The following is a 21,298-nucleotide window of genomic DNA, read 5'->3' as shown; positions in this document are numbered from 1 at the left end:
CAGTGCTAAAACCATTTTGCCTCAGTGAGCAACCTGGCCGCCAAATTCTGTACCAGCTGAACTTTCTGAATTATCTTCAGAGGCAGGCAGAGGGGAGACAGGCAGTAGTTTAATGGTAACAAGCAGCTTGAACTGGGCAAATGCTCTCATAAGAGCCAGGTTTTAGTTGCTCCCAAAAAGCAAGGAGCAAGAGAGACAAATAAACCCACTTGGGGAGCTCTTTCCACAGTCTAGTTGGAAAAGTCATGTCATGGGACCCACCCATGAAATGTCAGGCATTAGGAGGACCATTAAGCAGCTTTGGCTGTTGAGTACCTGGGCAGACTCACATGGAAGGAGTGGATATTTCCCCCTAGATACTGAGGTGTTAACAGTATTTTAGACTCACAGAACTGTCAGGTTCATAGTTCAGTCTGTCAACCGCTATGTGTCACCAGTAAGCCACTTAAATAAATGTTAATTCTGCAAAATGTCTTTTGATTGCGGTGTCCTGCTCCCATGCCCCCAGTCCTTTTTAACTGAAGAATACAAGTCTTGGTCATGTTGCATTTAGAGGCAAAACTAATTCAGACTACTACACTGGAGACGGGGAAATCTGTGCAACTAATTTTCCTACAGTTCACTAAGCAGCAGTTGGACAGCAAGTTGCATCAACTGACAGTTTGTTTTCCGGATGACCTAGAAACACAGCTGCAATTCTGTTTCCAACTGATTTGGGATTTTTTTTCTTTGTAACTAACAGTCTGAAGATGAGCATAGTTAATGTTTTGTTTGAACAAAATGCCAGTTGCAAAAGCAACAGCATGCGCCAAAATCTGCTCTGCTCTCTGGCCGCAATGTAATTTATCCCAAAGGGAAAACAAATATTGTAGACCCTTTTTGAGCTTATGAGTTGTATTTTATTTATTGGATTTATATACCGCCCTATACCTGGAGGTCTCAGGGCAGTTCACAGAACAAAATCAAAATATAAAACCACAATATATATAATAATAATAATAAACCTAATGACACCCCTCCCCCAAAAAGAAACATATTTTGAAAGGGCCTAGGATGTCAATTAAATCAACTCAACCAAAGGCCTAGTTAAAAAGGAACATTTTTGCCTAGCGCCTAATGGCGTATAATGAAGGAGCCAGGTGAACTTCCCTGGGAAGAGCGTTCCACAGATGGGGAGCCACTGCAGAGAAGGCCTGTTCTCGTGTTGCTACCCTCTGGACCTCTTGAGGAGGAGGCAAACGAAGGAGGGCCTCAGAAGATGATCTCTGGGTCCAGGTAGGCTCATATGGAAAGAGGCGGTCCTTGAGGTATTGCGGGGAGTTTTGGACAAGGGTTAAGGTTCTGTTTTCAAAATGTTCGGATTTGAAAGGTCAACAAGTAATCCATTTTGCTAAAGCACACTTGGCATAGTCTAGGCTCAACAGTCACCAGCTTTCAAGAACTGGCTTCTAAATCCAGATTTCAGATCTGAACGTTTATATTGTATCTGAAAGGTGCCTTTTTATCTGTTTTGCCTTGTTCATCTTAACATTTATAGCCTGCCTTTCCATGATGCATACAGTCCAATTATATGTGTGTAAGAGAAAAAGTTTTCTTCTGGCTGTTTTTAAATTTTACAGGGTCAACAAGTAAAATCAACTCTGTTCCGAAGTATTCTTTGATAGCCACGTTTTAAGCTGCTTGTCAAAAGGTAGCCGTGTTGGCCTTCCTTCGAGTTGATAAGATCCATCTTCTGTTACTACCCACTTAATTTAAGAAGAGGACCTTGGTTCCTCTAAGTAGGATTGTGTAGAAGGAGACAGTCCTTAAAATACAAAGGTGGTCTCAGTCCCAAGTCCAGGCCAGAAACCAAACTGATAAGAATCCAGTCCAAATAATCTATATTGTCCAGGAAGATCAGGGGTGCAGCATGACGAAGCTGCCCTTCAAATTAGTTAATTGTTAGCAAACTGACCAGAATTAGTCCTAGCTTTGAGGTAGGGTGAAGGTCTCTTTGCCGTCCTACCCTTGTGCTAAGCAACTGAACCATCAACCCTGCACTGTGCTACAGCTGCTGATGAAACACATTGTCTCTTGGGGGAAAGGTGTACTGTATTTGACCAGTAGGTGCAGCACTAGTGGGAGGAGCTTTGTATTGGTCAGGCTGAAAAAAGATCGCAAATCCCCAGTGTGTGTGATTTTGATACTTTATTATGTCCACAAATGTCAAAAAAAGGAAAGAATTAGTTGCTGGAAGAGCAACGCTTTTTTTGGTGTGTGTGTGTGTGTGTGTGTTTTAAAAAACTTTTGCTCTCCATATGCAGTAGGGAAGGAAGAGGGCATTTTGAAATCTCATGATAGATGAAGAATATTAAAGTTCGTACAAAAGCAAATGTATCTATCTTCCACAAGGTGGCACTAGTGTACAAGGATTCAAGAAGCATGAAATAACTTGAGACATCAGAACCTGATCCTACTGGCCAAATTTAGCATCAGCCATGGCAGCCAATGCACAATTCTAGTAAAGGATCCAGTTCTTCCTTGCTTTTCAGGCAGCCCTGTACCCCACTGTGCTTGGCTTACCACTCCCCTGTCCTCAAAGACCAATAAGGTGGCACTGAATAGTGCCTGGGTAGAGATGTACCATCCCTGCAGCAGGATCCTGCTGCACATGGGAGCCAAATTCAGAGCTTGATCCGACCCAGAATTTTTCATAGCACCTGCTCTCTGGAATGTATGATGCCATAGCATCTTTGACCATATGTGAAGCATGTGCACGGCACCTCTAATCTCACCTTTGCATCTCTGGGGTGTACTTACTTACTTGCCAGTGTGGTGTAGTGGTTAAGAGTGGTGGACTCGTAATCTGGGGAACCAGGTTCGCGTCTTCGCTCCTCCACATGCAGCTGCTGGGTGACTTTGGGCCAGTCACACTTCTTTGAAGTCTCTCAGCCCCACTCACCTCACAGAGTGTTTGTTGTGGGGGAGGAAGGGAAAGGAGAATGTTAGCCGCTTTGAGACTCCTTCGGGTAGTGATAAAGCGGAATATCAAATCCAGACTCTTCTTCTTCTTCTTCTTCAGGGAAGGGACATAGCTCAGTGGCAGAGCCTTTGCATGTGGAAGGTCCCAGATTCCCTCCCCAGCATCTCCAGGTAGGGCTAGGAGAGAAGCCAAGGAATGCAGGGCAGCATATCACTGGTGAGCAGGGATGGAGAAATTCAACTCAGTTCATATTTAAAATCAAATTTGCACTTTCCAAAACAACACATGAACCGGAACGCGAGAACCAGACATCAATTGAAATTCACAATAGTCTGATTTTTTGCAATGTACCGAACCCGTGCTTACAAAATATGCAAATATCAGGGTAAAGTATACATTAAAATGCATGTATTTGTGGACATAAACATACAGAAATGCAACGTACTGGAGAAAATTGCTTGCAAAAATGTGTATACTAGTCAAAGTATGTGTATACAAAAATGTGTTTATTCCTAGAAAGTCGCACTAAAATGCTGCTGGATTATTTTTTTTAAGTAAATTGCTGCAGAAATCTGGAGAACCGAATTTAAGATTGCAATAATGAGAATCTGAGAGAACTGAAAGTGGCAGATCCTTCCATCCCTACTTGTGAAGCAGCTTAGGTATAGAGAGTGACTTGTTTAAGAACCACCCACCTCACACACAAACACAGATCTCTGCCCAACCTAGAGAGTATTAAGCAGGCATAAGCTTCATGTCCCCACCCCCCTTTCAGTAACTAAACAAGGGTTATATGTGGTTCATGGTTTCTGCAGTAGTAGGCTGTTCAGATCTCAGTGTTTGCACCAAGGCATCAGGTGTGCTCTTGTATATAAACAGGGCTTGCATGTTGTGGTATTTTTACCCTCCTAACAGAAGTGTTTTTGCTTGGCGTTCCAGCCAAACATTCCCTCCATAGTTTGGAGTCCCCTCACCCCACTTGTTTTGTTTTCCTTTTCCTTATGACACTCAGTCCACAGTGGGCTTGTTCTGGAATTTTTAGAACAGGAGTGATCTGCTGCTTCAATACAGCAGCTCATAGACTCTCCTACTAAATACTAGTTTATTATGACAAGCTTCTGCAGACATCAGGCTACAGATGCACTGAAGGAAGTGATAAGAGGGTTTATGTTTTTTCTATTTCAGAAACTAGATTTAAAATGCAGGCTAGATGTAATGTTTCGGATATTATAACCTAGCAAACTGAATCATTATTTTATTACAGGTAGACCGAATGATGTAATGAAAGTGCAGGTTCTGCCAAGAAAAATATGAAATAGGCAGGCACTAATATGAAGTGCTAGACGTCTCCTGTAACCTAGGAATGTAACGCATTATTGCAGTTTATGCATTCTGATTATAAACTCTGGAATCCCTTCCTATACTTTTTAAATAAAAGTAATTTCTAATTCACATGCTGGGGAAAAAACCAAACTTCCATTTAGCCCAGCATTCCATTTCCAACATAAGTCAACCAGAATATTTCCTTATTACTTGCCCCCTGCATTTAGTATGTAGAAATATATTACTGCCTATGTACATGGAGGTTCTATTTGACAAATCTAAAAATATGGCTTTAAACCGTGGAATGGTCAGGCGGCTTTGAAAACCTTGTAGCTCATGACTCTTGCCCACTGCAGATCACACTGCTGCCCAGATCCTCTTCAATCTTTTTAGATAGGTGATGATGATTCACTGGCTCTGTTGCTACTCTTATACACATGTTCCAGCCTTGCAGGAAAAGTGAGAGCAGGAGGTCCGTCTCTGCACAGCAGGTGCACTGTTAGGTACTTGAGAACATAGGTTGACTCTATGCCACAAATTTGCCTATTCTAATTAATGTTTATGGGCAAATTAAGATGGCAGATGCCTGGGGACTCACCAGTGGTGTGCTTTGCAACATGCCCACTTAGCCTGCAAAGAAAGTTTAGGAAGTTTTTTAAGAGGAGGAGAAAAACAGGCAGGGCACCCAGAGCCCAGCACAAAAGACCCAAGGCTCTGGCCTCTTGGCTATCCAGTGTTGTTGTGCTGTTGGCCCCAAATAGGAGAGCAAGATGTCTCTCTCACCCTCACCCCCGCTCCATATTGTGAATTTATACTTGTATTTCTGGCTTCACTCAACTCAGCCTGCAGTTTCATCTGCCAAAGGCGCAATCTCTCTGTAGGGATTTTGTCTCTACTTCGCCTAACACTTGTGTGGCTTGCATAGGCCTTTGTGGGATGCAGAACTGTTCGGAACAAATAACAGCCAAGCAGCATTTCTGCAAGAAATGGGCAGAAAACGATCCTTTCCTCCTGACCACATCAATCAATAATCTTTATTTTGAAAAACCTAAACAGACATTTCTGTTTAATGGCTTTCCATTTTCTATTAAAACTTGCATTAGTCACATTTTCCATTACAATGTTTTGATTGAATATCACCGTATTTCATTGTAATTCTGTAGGAAAGCTCCTCTAGGCAACCTGATCATTCACCAATCACCCTGATCCGCTTGCACAAAACTTATACAGTGCTCCCATTAAGCATTTGTTTTGGTTTGTTTATGGGGTGTTAACACACTTTAGCATTGATCATCCGCTCACCCCACACTTCTCAGTGCATTTCTCCATCACTTTTCTAATCACTAAAAGTCATTTGGGGGGGGGAGTTTTTGTTGTACTGGGGTGATAAGGCACCTTGATTTGTTTGAGTTGAGCAAACCTAAATTCCCAGTATGTGCCTCAATCCCTCCTGCAAAATAGTGACTGTATGGAGGCACCTAAAGTTGCTCAGTGTTGGGTGTGCAGCAGTCCTTCAGATAACTGGATTTAGGTGAATGGCTTTCAGATAAAAGATTTGGGGTGTGGCATCAGGTGTGCTGAGTCAGTGAATCTCATGCCCACAAACTGGCAGGGGGGTTGTGTAAGCACCCACTGGCCTGAAACAAAGATTAACAGAATCAGCACAGGTAGCAGCACACCCCAAAGAGAGAGATTGCTTGGGTACTGTTGTACAAAACACTACAGAACTTTTAAGGGAGAAATCCTATATACATTTACATGGGAATATGCCCCATTTAACTCAAGGGCACTTACTTCTGAGTAGAGACATGTAAGATTGTGCAGTTAGTCATCCTCGAGAGGGGAACAGCTTTCCAGACTCCCTGAATTACTTAGCCAGTAATATCCTGCTAAATTTCCTATCTTCCCTCACTGGCTCAGACAGGGCTCTTCCACATACAACTCCATATTATTAGAGATCAGGAAGGACTTTGCCTAGTCAGTGTGAGATGATGAAGATGATAATGCCCCCTGCCATGAACAGCACTCAAATATTCTCATGGCTAAAACATGGCATTTTACAGGGCTGGTCTTGGAATGTTGCCATTTACAAATATGAAGTGAAAGCACATGAAAATAAGGCGACATTGACTCCGGTACTCTCTTTCAGAACTTTTACTATTAGCGACTTATTGAACTTTCTCCTTGTAAGAGCTTTATTGGCCGAGAAGAGTCTTTGCAACTTTCAGCAGTGTTGCTGTACCATGGTGCTCAGGAACACACTTCCCATGGCAGGGGACTATATTCCTCTGTGACCAATATAGGCCTGATTTTGTGCTGGAATGACCCTGCCTCTACTGCAGACCAGCTCAAGGACTAAACAAAAAATTTTTTTTTTTTTTTTACTATGGCAGACCAACACAGCTACCTATCTATAACTGGAACTATGGAAGGCACCACATTGAGCCGCATGAAATGGAAGTCCATCAACCTCACCAAGATATCTGAAGAAGTGTGCATGCACACGAAAGCTCATACCAAGAACTGACTTAGTTGGTCTTTAAGGTGCTACTGGAAGGAATTTTTTTTGTTTTGACTATGGCAGACCAACACGGCTACCTATCTATATCAAGGACTAAAGTTAACCATTTCTGAATTATGCTGCTCCTGCAGCTATCCCTTTAAAAGCAGTTTGATCTGCAGCAATTAGCAGATGGTTGTGTTCAGTTCCACACCATGAAAAGCTTCACCTGCTGATTCTGGTATATTTCAGATAGTTCCTGTTCCTTAGCAAGCTAAGAGACTTTTTTCTGGTCAGTTGGCATCACCATCTGCCCCACTGCATCCTCCCAAACTGGACTCTGCTCCCAGGCATCTCACAACTACCAGCAATTTTTATTTCAAGACTGGGCAACCCGAGGCAAGAAAGTTACGGTAGTTTCCTTTAGCGTCAGACCCTGTGGGAGCCATTACTTTAAAGAATGCTTACAGACAGAAAAATCAGTGCTCAGGGTTAAGCTTTCAGTCAAGCTGAGCTCTCTCTTTTTAAAAGAAGTCAGATTTCGAATGTGTGGAACGGTACCGAATAAGTGCCTTCACGGTGAATATAGTCAGATGATCAGAACTGTTTGCTAAGTGACAGCTACAGTTTCTCAAAAATCAAATGCCAAGTGCCATGGAAATCTAATTTAGAGAAACGGCTTGGCAAACCAACCTTTCATTTAAACAATTGTGACCATTCAAGCAGCTTTACGTTCTTGAATTTAATAAGTTAGCAACATTAGATTTTTTTTTATGGAGCTAATTGAAACCGCTAATTTATTGACGTCCAGATGGTGAGGAAAGATGATGACTGTGTTATAAAGACAGAGGCAAGATAATAGGAGAAAGTGGGAAGCATTAACTGCCCAATCCTGTTCAAGATTAGTCAGAGGTAATTCGAATTTTATACAATGGGGTTTCCTTCCAAGTAAGGGTACACAAGGGTAGTCTAAGATCCTTGGCAAATTTTATTACCTCTTTATAAAAGATAGTCCTTCTATTAAGCCTAGATCCAAAGTTCATTATATTTAATTCCTATTCCTTTCAGTGTGAACTAAAATAAGTCATGACCAATTTGTTCTATTTATTTCAATGGGACCTCAGCTCAGCTAACAGTCTGGATCCAACCCGTTTTCTTTTTTACCCTCCTCATACCTTGGAGGCGGCCAGAATATCATTGTTCCTAAACTGAGCTCCATAGTTTATGGTAGACTATTATTATTATTTGATATAGATATTGTTTAAAACAAAGCAGATGGATCTGAAGTATATCAGAAATAGCTGGTTCTTCAGTACAAAAACTTCCTTTAAGGAAACTAGCCAACACAAATATGCTCTGGCCTGCACCACAACTGTAAACAACTGCTGGTAAGAAACACAGAACAGCTGCACCATATTAGTAGAAGAAAGATCAGGAACAGTAAACTAGCAATTCAAAGCCCTCACATTTTATTGCTGGACAAAAGTTTAAAGATGTCACAAATCAGACTAGCCTAGAGGTTCTGGGCCAATGTATCGGCCTGCTGTTTGCTGAGTTATTATGACATCAAGTGTCCTGCTTTACCGGAAAAAAGGCAATGGCAGTCTTTACTGCTAAGTAGTGCTTATAGATGGTTAGTTCTTTTCCCTTCTCTTGCTTTGGGTGCATGAAGTTCTGTGGCTCAGAAAGAGCAGGGATCTAAAGAGGGAGGACGGACCTATTGAGGAAGGTAAAGAAGCAGCAGGGAACAAGAGATCTCGTGGTAGGAGGTGGACAAGGAATCCACTTTCCCCTTCAGGTTCCCAGGTGAGTGCTGCAGTAGTTCATCACAGCCCGGAGCTGGCATCAGAGGTTGGTTGTGGATGGGCCTCACACCTGCACCAAGAACCCACAGCCCATGCAGGTTCATCACAATTGTCACTTGCTCACACCCACCCCTACTATTTCCTTCTACCCGCACCCCCAAAAGGCGAGCAAGTAAATGATGACAGTGAGGAGGAGGAACAGCTTCCCAATCCAGTTCTTCCCAGCAACATTTCTAAAGGGGAGATGTCCGGCAGCATTGGTAATAACAAGAAGCCCCTGATTCACTGTTGCCACCACACAGAGTGTGTCTTCTTGCCCAAGGGCTTTTCAAGCCCATGAGCTGGCACTGCAGGAGAGGATGCCAAGGCTGTGGGTGTGACAAGTCAGCTGGTCTTGTGGCTAAGGGAAGAGAGCCTATCAGTCCTTGAACTCCTGGGTCAGGTACATGGTGAAGTTCACTGTTTTACCTAGAGCAATCTTTCTTTTTTCCTGTTGAAGGTCACATTCTCTCAGGTGTTATCTGTTGGAGGGGCCCTTTCACCAGTGGTGGGCCAAGCCAGAGCTGATGATGAGCAAAACTAGAGGTGCCGTATGGGGTTTGATGGGCTTACTCACAAGTAAGTATACAGAGCACTTTTTGGGCTACCAATACAGCCACTGTTCTTGAAAGCAAGTGATTGTCATTCCTTCTGACTGATGTCCTCTCTATCTTATTTTAGAGAGAGATATAGATATTGATGCACACATCTGACAAGAGCCTACCAATTTCTCTCAGCATGGGCTGCGAGGGGGAATTTATTTTCCCTAAGCCATACAATCAAGAAACAATTAAGACCAAAAAAAACCAACCACAAACCCTTCCATTAAATTATTTTTACCAGATAAATACTACCCCTTTGAAATGTCCCAAAAATACATATAAAAAGGGTGGGACTAAAATTCCTGGAAAAATAAGGAGATAGAAGAATGGAGCAGCTGTGACCAGTGGTGTCAAAAGTGCCTGGATACAATTCAGGTCAGGATTAAAAATGATTCATCCACACTCAGTTTGAAGGGTACAATGGACTAGGATCAATGATGGAGTTACTATAGTCACCAAATAGCTAAGCTGTAAACAAAAACTGGACTGTGGGGCTTATAGGCAAGAGAATGCCAACACTTGTTGGGAGGCCTCTCTTCCAGTCCAAGTGCTTCCCCTAAAGTTACCTTGCTCAGAAGCAATTGGAAGGGACAGTTTAAAGTCATAACAACTAACTTCACATTTCCTTTTATCAAAAAGAAAGGAAAGAGCCAGTAAATAACAATACAGTGGTACCTCAGGTTAAACACGCTTCAGGTTACATATGCTTCAGGTTACAGACTCCGCTAACCCAGAAATAGTACCTCGGGTGAAGAACTTTGCTTCAGGATGAGAACAGAAATTGTGCAGCGGCAGGAAACCCCATTAGCTAAAGTGGTACCTCAGGTTAAGAACAGTTTCAGGTTAAGAACGGACCTCCAGAACGAATTAAGTACATAATCAGAGGTACCATTGTATATATGCTTGTGGGGACAAAGTGGAAAAAGTTATTTAAGTCAGGCATTGATGGCCTCTCAGTAGCAGGCTTTATGTGTTAGAATGTTGGACATTCACACTCGGTCTCCCTTGGACTGCAAAAAAAAAAAATCCATTACAGAATGTCTGAGTGAAACCTCCTCACAACCCACCTTTTCCATCAAGCCTTTGGTTGGTTCCTGTGCCCAACTGTAACCTACCCTGTAACTAAACCTAAGCACCCTCCCTCCTCTTCTCCAGTGCTGGATTTTAGATTTGTAAGGTCCTCAGAGAAGGCACTGTCCTCTTATACTATAAGCTTCACAGAAATCTCACACTCTCTCACAGAAATCTTAAGATAAATATATGCCAACAACTGAAGTACAGTACTAAGATGCATGACATAACAATGGGGTCATCCTTATTGGGGAATGATAGCTATGTTGCCACAGAAACAATGCCACATACCATACCCAGACTTGGCCTTTGTTGAGAAGACACTAGTTTCTAACAGTATGTTAGAAACCACCACAACTACAAGCAACACCATATGACTGTGCTGCTGTTAGTTACCCAGTTAAACTGGGGGAGGGGTGTCCCCCAACTTGCTTTTCCCAGACCTGCCTTCATGGATGAGTGAGTCACACCGAGTTTTCCTCCATGCTCAAAGGCATGGCTCACATCCACCAGGAGTTGTGCAGTCTGTATTGTAGGACAGATTCTGTGGAACTCCCTCCCTGCTTGGTGCAGCCCCCTTCCCTGTTGAACCTCTTGCTGCTTGGTGAATACTTTTTATTTCAGCAGACATTTTAATTGTGTTTTTCTTATCTTATGGTTAAGTATGCTGTATCCCTATTTTACACCACTTAGAAACTCAATATTAAGTAGCATTTTTAAACAAACAAACAAACAAATAAATAAATGCATAAATCTGCCTCATGCAATGGCAATGTCCATATGGACAAAAGAGATGGAAGAATGAGAGAAAGAGGATGGTTTTTCTAGATGCAGTATTCAACACACCTCCTAAGGAGCAGAGTCTTCTGCATTAAAGTCATATTCCCCTCCTATGCTTAGGCATTCCTCTACTTCTCTGCATTTAGGTGTAGTTATTTCTCCCTCTAGAGATTAACGTCCTATTCAGGCACTAGGCTAAGTAGAACATGTGACAGGGAAGAGATCAGCAAACCAGCTCTGCTCCATGTTGCTCTTGAGTTGGAATATGGCATTCTGCACCAGGGAGCTTCCTGTACTGATGTAAAAGCTCTCTGTGCAATGTAAAACCTTGATTTTCATGTGGAGTATCTACACAAGCAAAGCAGGCTTCTTGCCACAGATGAAGGATGATGGGGATGGAGACAGCACACTCATTTCCACTCTCCCCACTTGTGTGTTATACTTACTTGTAAATATAATGCCTAAAGAGGGCTGGAGTAGTTTATCTATTGCAATGAACTTGTAATAGATTACAATAGGAGGAAAAAATAAAAAACCTGCAGCTGTATTCTGCGAATAAGAGATGAGAAGACGAATGCTAGTAGACTCCACTACCACAGTGAATGCTTCCCCATGCGGAGGAAACTACTGCACACAGAAAAACAGCAGGTCATGATAAAGGCTAGGCTGAACTATGCTACTTTTTCCCCTACATACATGAAACTTCTACATACAAGGGAGAACATTCAAGCTCCTCACCTCTCCCTGCAATCTGAAGTAGTATAGGACCCCTTTAGACTGTCTACTGTTTTTTGGTGTGCTTTTTTGCAGTTGTATTCTATAACATGTCATTGACACGATAATAGTGTGTCAGTGGTGGATTTCCACTAAGCCTGTCCACACATCATTCCTCTTTATTGGCTTTTTTGCAATGTTTCCCTCAGTATTACACATTATTGCCACCTGAAACAGCACTCTTGCCCTACGGCACAACAAAAGCAAAAGGCGGCTACAGGACACGCAACAACTGGAAATGAAGCAGTATGCCCACCCCAACAACTTATGCAATCGCAAACAGTATTGAAAATAGGATTGTGTATAACCACCCCAATTCCATCGTGAGCACAAATCATTATGAATGCACAATAAAAAGGACACCTGGAGGGGCTGCAAGTCATGCAGTAAAACGATTATGGTAATTGCATAAACTGGCATTAAGTGAATCCCAGAAGAGGAAAGGACAAGCAGGAAAGCACCTTCATATCTCTCCTGTTTGTCCTGTAGAGCATCCCTCAAATGTAGGGAAGGGCTTAGAAATATTTCTCTTTAGTGCCTCCCTTGCCCCACACTTGCAGTGTTCTAGTGTCACTCAGAGCCTTCCCTGCAATCAACAGGGGAGCCATTATTTGCTGCACATATGAACTGGGAAGTAGGGTGTTCCTCACAGCACAAGGCCTGTTGTCAGATGTGGGCCTCAGTACAGAAGCACCATTTGCTTGCAGGTAGGAAATACATTACAGATAAGGTGTCTCTTGAGGTATGTTGGGGTAAATGCTTAGGGTGGGTCTCAATCCTGGCCCCACACTGACTAGCCAAGAGTGCCTCAAATTGGTCTGTTAGTATTATGTAGCAAGAGCAAGCAACAAACCTTTTCCCTAAAAGCTCAATATCCAAGCCCAGAATCTTGTTCTCACCTTCAGACAAGGGATTCCTTTCCCTGTAATTGTGTGCTAGAATCAGAGCAGCTGTGGGTCGTTTGGGGAGGCTTTCAGCCATATGAGAAGTTGCCATTAGGAAGCAGCCTTATTGTTGCATTTATAGTGAGGTTGGTATTGCTTCATGTACATCACCTCAGTCATCCTTACCACAACCTTTTAAGAAAGGTTAGTGTCATCGATTCCAATATTGCATAAGAGGTTTTGTATGAGGTTGGACTTAATGAGACCAGGGGTCTGCCAACATTTGAACTGGGGACCTCCCAGCTTACAAACCATAAATTGTTTGGAAAGTCTGAAATTTGGTCCAGTCAGTATAGAAAAAAAATGTGTTCTGGGTCTGGGTCTCCAACCACAGGTGTGAGAAAAAATGGGAATGGACTGGGCAGGCACATCTCTTTGGCAGATAGTTTCCTCAGCCAACCTCGCCTCTTTTGAAGTAAAGGAAACACAGCCCTACTTCAGTGGTGCAATTTGGTAACGGGCTTAGGAGGGCCTCCTGGGCTTTGCGAGTTCCTGCCTCTTTTTAGGCGGGAAAGTGGTAAGGCGGGCCTGCTGCTGCTGCTGCTACTGCATTTTGGGGCCGCCCTGCTCATTCTGCTGCGTGAGGCCCAGCCCAGGACTTCGGGCCCCCGAGACCTGCCCCTCTTCGCCCGCCTTCCAGAAGTGACCTTGGAACTGAGCACTCCCCGGCTGGGGCAAGGGGCAAGAAAGGCCCTCCCCGTCGCCCACTTCGCAGCCTCTGCAGCTAAGCCTCGGAGGAGGCACATGTGCTTTGGCGCGGCGCCAGCCAGAGCATCCCCGGCGTGCCCTTGCTGGGGGCCGCCTCCGCCTGGGCCAAGCCCTTCTCTACCGGGGCTGGGGTGGGGCTCTTTGCTGCGGGAGGGCCAGCCAACGCCGGCGTTTCCTTGGGTTGCTCGTCCCCGTTCTCTTCCCTTCCCTCTCTGACCCCGTGGATCTGCCTCCCGAAGGAGAGGGCGCGAGAGGGGTGTGTGCGCGCGCGCTGAGCGACCTCTCCAGGCATTGCAGGGGTGCTTGGCGCTCCTGCAGTCAGGCGGTGAATCCTGCCGCCGCTCGCTTAGCTCCCGCCTTGCGGGAGGGAGCTCTCCCGCCCAAATTCCAACCCTCGGCTCAATCTCTTTTGGAAAGAAGCCACAGGCTTCTTTTTTTTCCAGCTGGAGAAGGAGAGGGGAGGGCGGGGGTGACTCAGGCTGCTGGCGCCGCCGCCGCTCCTCCATGAAAGAAGCTCAGCAAGAAGAATTGATTCCTTTGCCTCTCATCTCAGGCCGCCGGGGCAGAAAGAGAGAAAGGAGCGAGAGCATGCTGATGATGCGCTGCTGCTGAGGAGCCCGAGCCGAGCTGCAGAGTTTGCAGGTCATTAGTGCTGCACCAAACTCCGGGCGAGGTAAGTGGCGCCGCCGCTGCTGCTGCTGCACACAAAGCGCTCGGTAGCGTTTGGGAAGTAAGCCCGGGCGGGAACTGTGGTTTGTCAGGAGAGAATGGCAAACGCAGCAGGCAGTTTTATCGGCAGGAGGCTCAGTTTTGTGTCTCTGTGCGGGCACAATGCAACGTGGCATGCTGTTTTTCTGCACCGAACGGAGCACTTTAGTTTGATCCCTAGCAAAGCTCGCTCGCTCAGTGCGATCAGCGGGGCTGTGCTGCAGACTGGCATCGTGGCGGCCTTGATCCGTGGTCCGATCCCGGAGAACGAGAGGGACGAAAGTCACCAGGCATCTTTGCAAAGTTTGCGCCTCGGTTGCCTTTGCGTAGCCCCGGGGCTGCTTGGTTGAGCGTGCCTTCATGCGGCGTGAAGACGTCCTGGTTTTCAAGAAGGGAGAACTGTCCGGGAAACTCCAGTTTACTGTATCCTAGGAAGATGCTTTTCGGCCGTCCATTAAGTCTAGGGTTACGGGGAGCTGCTGGATGGAAAGGGATGGGATTGGGAAATCGAAATAATGGCAGTGGAAACAATGAGCGCAAAAACTGAGGCTGGGCTGCCAAAGTGTATTCAGGAGGAGCAGAGCTGCCTAGAAAGAGTCTAGGCGTGGGAGGGAAATGCATCAAGGGTAAGACGAGACCTAGTCTAAAAAAGAACACGCACATCTCTATTAAAAGAATGGCTGGGGGCAGGAGGGGAGACCCCCACAAAACCAGATCTCAATATTGTGACCTGAATTAGTTGCGTTCCTTACAAATGAATCTCCAGTTCAGTTTCTAAGTGGGTGGCTTTGTGTTTCACATCCGATGCTTCAGTCTATTCAAGCACTCTGAACCCAGGAAAGCTTTCTGTTATTGCATTTCATTTATTTGTGTGTGTGTAGATGTTCCTGGAAGTTTTCACCTCCTGGCTGCGACCACTGTTGAGAGCTTGCAAAGCTTTGTGATCTAGTTCAGGGTGACCTGCCAGTGATTCTCTCTTAATGTATGTTCGTTTCTTTCTTCACATGGTCGGTGGCAAGAGCAAAAAATGTAGTGCTCACTTGCAAGCCTCCACGGATTCCTTTGACATGGGGATGATTGAAGAGAGGATGACTGACAGGCTGTGATGACTGTAACCAAACTATCTTGCCTCCACTTGGCCTTTGAAGAACGGAGCTACAAGATTGCTTTATTAAGAGAGTTAGGGTTTAGATGCTTTCACCACTGTTGTCCCTATTTTCTGATTAAAGCTGTCATTTCATACATCTGTCTCTCATTTGTGTGTGCATGCACGTGCACACACACCGTAGGGACATCTGGAGTGCTTTAGTTTTATTTCTTACCTTCCCAAGAAAAGTGCATGTGTCATAGAAGATAGGCTGTGTGATATGGCATGAATAATGGATTGCTTTGTACGAGGAATGCTTTCTCACGTGTAAATAAAGAGCCTTCGGTGATGACAATTTCAGAAAAGCTGTTGGGTAGAAGGTGACACAGTCACTTAAAAAAAGAAATTCTACAAAATATGTTTAAACAGGAGAAAGGGGATTCCCTTCCATAAGCCCCGTTACAATTTTATGTTGGGATAGGATTTATTTTAGAGCCCTCCTTTTTGGCAAGCCTTCAGTGTAGCTTGCAATTTATCCATAACAGTGCAATATTTAATTCCCGCCCCCCAACTGGTATTCCATACTTCTTGCTAGGTTATTAGGGCAAGTAGCAGGCACAAAGTTTTCTCTTCTCACCCTGCTAATAAGCCTGTGGAAGTGAGAAATACCGCTTAGCCCAAACAAAAAAATTTTTTTCCAGTAGCACCTTAAAGACCAACTAAGTCAGTTCTTGGTATGAGCTTTCGTGTGCATGCACACTTCTTCAGATACACTGAAACAGAAGTTTCCAGACCCTTCTATATAGTGAGAAGGTGGGGAGGGGTATTACTCAGAAGGGTGGTGGGAATGGGTGATTGGCAGATAGCTGTGATGAGCCTGTTGACGACTCTTAACGACTGCAATAGGTCTTACAGGAGGAAGCGAGGGGTGAAAAGGTGAAAAATGGCTTTGTCATGTATAATATAACCAATCACCTTTTCACCCTTGCATGCACACGAAAGCTCATACCAAGAACTGACTTAGTTGGTCTTTAAGGTGCTACTGGAAAAAAAATAAAATGTTTTGACTATGACAGACCAACACGGCTACCTATCTGTAACTGGAACACTTAGCCCAAGGTCACCAGAGAACTGCATTGCTGAACAGTGGTTTCTTAACTAGGTTCTTCCTGGTCCAAGTAAAAAACTTTGTCCATTGCTGTAATATTGGCTTTATAATAATTCATGCACTAGTGTTAAATAATACATCACACAGTCAGAATCGGGTACGGTCACCAAGGTAGCGTCATGCTAATTTTCCCGCTTCACTGAAAGATGCCAGAAATTAAAATTTATTGCAGTGTAACATACCTTTGATGAGAATGGTAATGACACACTCAACCTTTCCATAGAAAACCAACCTTCTCAGACAAATGTTGGACAACATACTACCCCAGTGCAGAATTCACACAACAGTAGTCCTTGTTACACATAGTCCTTTAGGTCCACTATTGTTGACCAGCAAACTGTGGTGCTCCATATTGTTGTTGAACTCCACTCGTGTCATCCCCAGCCAACATAGCTAATAGTCAGGGATGGTGGGAGATGTTGTTACCCCATCTACATCCCATGACTTGCCACACCCACAGTAGTTAATAATGGCCCCAAATGCTAGTAGCTGCTGGAAATTTAGCATTTGCACTTGTCATTCTGTAATCAAAATGCTCCTGGGACATAAGTCCCCCCCAAAAAAAACCCTCAAAAGTTGCAGTGGGGGTGCCCATCTAATGTAGAGAATTAGAGCTAAAAAAAATTCAAATAAAAACAAATGTCTGGAATAAGGAACGGTATTGAGTTTTCTTTCTGAAAACAAGTCAACCCAGGGCATTAAATATCCTAAAGAAAGCAATTGTTTAGTCGTTTAGTTGTGTCCGAATTTTCATGACCCCATGGACCAGAGCATGCCAGGCACTCCTGTCTTCCACTGCCTCCCGCAGTTTGGTCAAACTCATGTTTGTAGCTTCGAGAACACTGTCCAACCATCTCATCCTCTGTCGTCCCCTTCTCTTTGTGCCCTCCATCTTTCCCAACATCAGCGACTTTTCCAGGGAGTCTTCTCTTCTCATGAGGTGGTCAAAGTATTGGAGCCTCAGCTTCAGGATCTGCCCTTCCCGTGAGCACTCGGGGCTGATTCCCTTAAGAATGGATAGGTCTGATCTTCTTGCAGTCCATGGGACTCTCAAGAGTCTCCTCCAGCATCATAATTCAGAAGCATCAATTCTTCAGTGATCAGCCTTCTTTACAGTCCAGCTCTCACTTCCATACATCACTACTGGGAAAACCATCACTGTAACTATACGGACCTTTGTCGGCAAGGTGATGTCTCTGTTTTTTAAGATGCTGTCTTGGTTTGTCATCAATTTTCTCCCAAGAAGCAGGTGCCTTTTAATTTCGTGACTGCTGTCACCATCTGCAGTGATCATGGAGCCCAAGAAAGTAAAATCTCTCACTGCCTCCATTTCTTCCCCTTCTATTTGCCAGGAGGTGATGGGACCAGTGGCCATGATCTTAGTTTTTTTGAAGTTGAGCAATTACATTTTGCATTTAGGGGTGCTGTTTTATCCCAGTAAAGGGAAAATGGGGTAAAAATGTATTAAATGGTTTATTCAAACCAAAAAGGATCTAGGAATGCAGATTTAAGTGCCCTTTTAAAAATCACACACATTGATTTTGCGTTGGGACATTTTACTACCCCGAGGCACCCCAACAATGGAATTTGATTTGGGTTAGTAAAATGCCTTTGTTCCTGTTTAGGAGTTTCAATCCAGTGCAAACTTGCCTGGGTGTATTTTATTTATTTATTAAATTTCTTTACCACCCTTCATCCAAGGATCATAGGGCAGTTTACAATAGAAAAACACAAAAATACATACCATAATAACAAACACAACACTCCCCAGTTATTTATTTATTTATTTAATAAATACTGTAAAAAATGTAAACCCCATTGAACACTGTGGGGCTTATTTTGAGTAAACATAAGATCGTACTTCATACAAGCGAAAAACATTTAAGAACTGACTTCCTAAGAAATACATTGCAATGCTTAACACCCTATTTGATGCTATATAGCATCCAAAAAAATATCCTCAAAAGCTACTAGACCACGCTCCTGCTTAAAGTCATTTTTCCCCAGTTCAGTTTTTCTGAAAGAAAAAACTACCAACTATTTTCCAGTTTCTCAACTATACCTTACTTGCCATCAGCAGCAAGTGATAATCTGCTATATAGATTATAACTACAACAATGGTAATAATCGCAATTGTCCTTAGCTGCGGAAGAGAGGACATGCTTCTAGTGAGTATCTGCATTTCTCAGGGAAGCCCCCTTTGGGGTTGCATTCAGTTGTTCCCTCCCACCTACAGAGCCTCACATGGAATCTACATTTCACCTCACTTGCCATAAATAAGACTGCAACTTCCATAGCCAACTATTTTCTATAGCTTTCACTGTCAGTTGATCATATTGGATTAAAACACACCAATATTTCAAGTTATCAAAGGGTAAAGGAAAGACGGTACTGATTGCATTTGGGTCTGAAATCTCATGCCGTCCTGTATAATTGAGAATCCATTTTTGCAAAGACAACTTCTGTTCGGGACATTAGTTCAGAAAATGTCTTTTTGTTCAGATTCCTGCCACTGGAAGAGGTTGTATGTGAGTATATTATAAGTGGACGTATATGCATGCAAGGGTATGCGAGAGAAAGATTTCCACCATTGGAACTCAGTTGGATTTTCGTACACTAATGCATGAAGGTCATCTCCTTTTAGATTTGTTGCTTTATAAAGCAGTAGGAGCTGGGAACTAAGTTGTTGTGTGTTTTTTTTTAAAAAAACTTTAATCAGAGAGACTAGCCTTCAGTATATTAGGCCAATAATTCTTCTGTGTTGCTGATTTAAGATGTGGGTTTCCACTAGGTTTGGCTTTTCTTAGCCATGTAGGAAAACTTACCTTGAAGTGGCTTTTGAGGAATTGCAGCTTTCTCCGCCACAATTTTGCTGCTTGTTACATAGCAGGTTTGTGTTCTCTGCACCAGTGGTAGGATGAAAGTATGCTGCCATATCTGGAAGCTCTCCTCCCCAAAACCCAATGTCTGTGACAGGAACTTGTGGCCCTCCAGATGTTGGATTCCATTTCCCATAATCCCTAGCCAGCATGGCAAATAGTTTCAGATGCTGGTCGTTGTAGCCCACCAAAATCTGGAAGGCTATAGATTCCCTGCAATGAGTTAGCGTGGTTTCCCTCATGGTGAGAGAACTTTCCATTGTACATGCTTCAGAGAACGCTTTCATTTTCACAATGTGTTAAAGTTGAATTTTGACATTCAAAACAGGTTGCTCAAAGCACCTTGGGCTAAACAGGAGTGGGGAACTTCAGAGTGGGGAACTTAATGCGGCCCTTCATGCCTCTTCTCCTGGCCCTTGGAACCTTCCAGAGGCTGCACCCTCCACTGGCTATTGCTTCACATCACCTATGTTTTTGCCTAGCTGGCATGTGCCTTTGAACTCTTATGTTTCTTGCTCTTCTGAGTGGAGGAGAGAAGGGTGTGTGATTGTGTGTAGAAACTAGCCCACTGTATAAAGGTAAGGATTATGTTTGTTGCTCTTCTCACCTTTGCCTTTGGCCGGCAGGCATGTGGCCCTCAGAAGGTTGCCCAGAAGAGAAAGCGACCCTCAAGCTGAAATAGTTTCCCCGTCCCATGACTGATATGAAACCCCTGAGGGGTCAACTAGTCTAGCTCTTCACATTGAGTAGAATACCCCTGTTCTATAAAATACTCAATTGCCTCCAAATCATGGGTGGCTAACGTCAGGTGGCACCAAGCACATGGACATGATTTGATCCACATCCATTTTCCTTGCAACATACTTGTGCAATGTTTGTTTGTTTTTTGATGGGTTAGGTGAGCATGTTTGAGGGAAATGGCCTCATGGGTCATATTGCACCCCTGCCTTTCCGGCCACGATTGGGCTGGATGTCTCACCCCCTTGATTTAGAATGTGCATAAGAGGCTCTGAGCAGAGGGGAGGATGTCAGAGAAGCACATCTGCCCTCACTTGAGCTGGTCAGAAGCTGAGGTACTTCCACCCACATATTCCTCCTTCTCTCTGCTCAAAGTATTGCACAAACTCTGCAGTAGTTCCAGCTTTGGGGCAGCAGCCAGGTGAAGGACTTGCTTTTACTGGCTAAGGAGGATGCCTGTCATTAAGTCAGACTGTCCACTGCTACAAGGAAAGAGGAAGGAATAAGAAGATGGCCATGCCGGAGGGCAAAGGAAACCCTTAGCATCTTCCTTTAGTAAAACAACAATTTCCAGTCCTCTTTCACTGTAGATCATGAGTTAACAGTTGCAAAGTCAATGAAGCTACAGGCCAATATAAGTGAGTAAAGAGTCTCCCTCTAACAAGTTTATAGCCACTGTAAAATGTTTTCCTGGATGACTCTAAAAAGATAAACCTATATTACAGCTGGGTTTCAACATCCAGTAAGAGGCAGAGCACTCAATCCTGCTGCGTGTTGCTTCACCAGCATGTTCCCTGCAGAGAACACGTTGGCAAAGCAAATCCTAGCAGAGAGCTGATTGAAACCTCTGCTCAGCTGAGGGTTTAGTGGTATCACACATGCCCAGTCACCAAGCCTTAGTTGGCAGCAGGGCATGGAAAAAAACTTTCAGTATTGGGAGTAGGAGGTATATTAGTCCATAAGGTGCCATGGTGTTAGGCCTTTTTTCTATTTAAAATGTGGAAGATTCCTTCCATAGATCAGTCCTCAGTACAGGGATTTTCTTTTTTAGGGGGGAGGATATTGAATAATATGTCTTGAATTAAGTTAACAATTTAATTAACCAAAGTGAACAGATATTGCTAGAAGGAAATGCTGTTCAGTTTTCTTTTCATTTCTTGTTATAACAACATAGCACAGTCAGAACACCTTAAAAATATGATCCAGCACT

The 21,298-nt window shown here is 43.8% G+C and overlaps 1 protein-coding gene across 3 annotated transcripts in view; it reads left to right on the top strand.

Annotated features, from left to right (window-relative positions):
• The first annotated feature begins 8,234 nt into the window (after positions 1-8,234).
• Positions 8,235-21,298, top strand: part of SYT12 (synaptotagmin 12) — a 54,093-nt gene continuing 41,029 nt past the window's right edge. The window contains exons 1-3 of one of the 3 annotated variants that reach the window (XM_083698300.1): positions 8,235-8,591; positions 9,090-9,208; positions 14,062-14,181. The gene's annotated coding sequence lies outside the window, so the exon portion shown is untranslated. Of the gene's footprint in view, positions 9,209-13,303; positions 14,182-21,298 lie in introns of those variants that run through there. The other 2 variants (XM_083698301.1, XM_083698299.1) reach the window with 2 other exon arrangements.

The sequence above is a fragment of the Podarcis gaigeae genome, assembly GCF_964106915.1.
Source record: "Podarcis gaigeae genome assembly, chromosome: 1".
NCBI classification, from domain to species: domain Eukaryota; kingdom Metazoa; phylum Chordata; class Lepidosauria; order Squamata; family Lacertidae; genus Podarcis; species Podarcis gaigeae.
The sequence above is the reverse complement of the archived record's forward strand: the minus strand, read 5'-3'. Positions and strand labels throughout refer to the sequence as shown.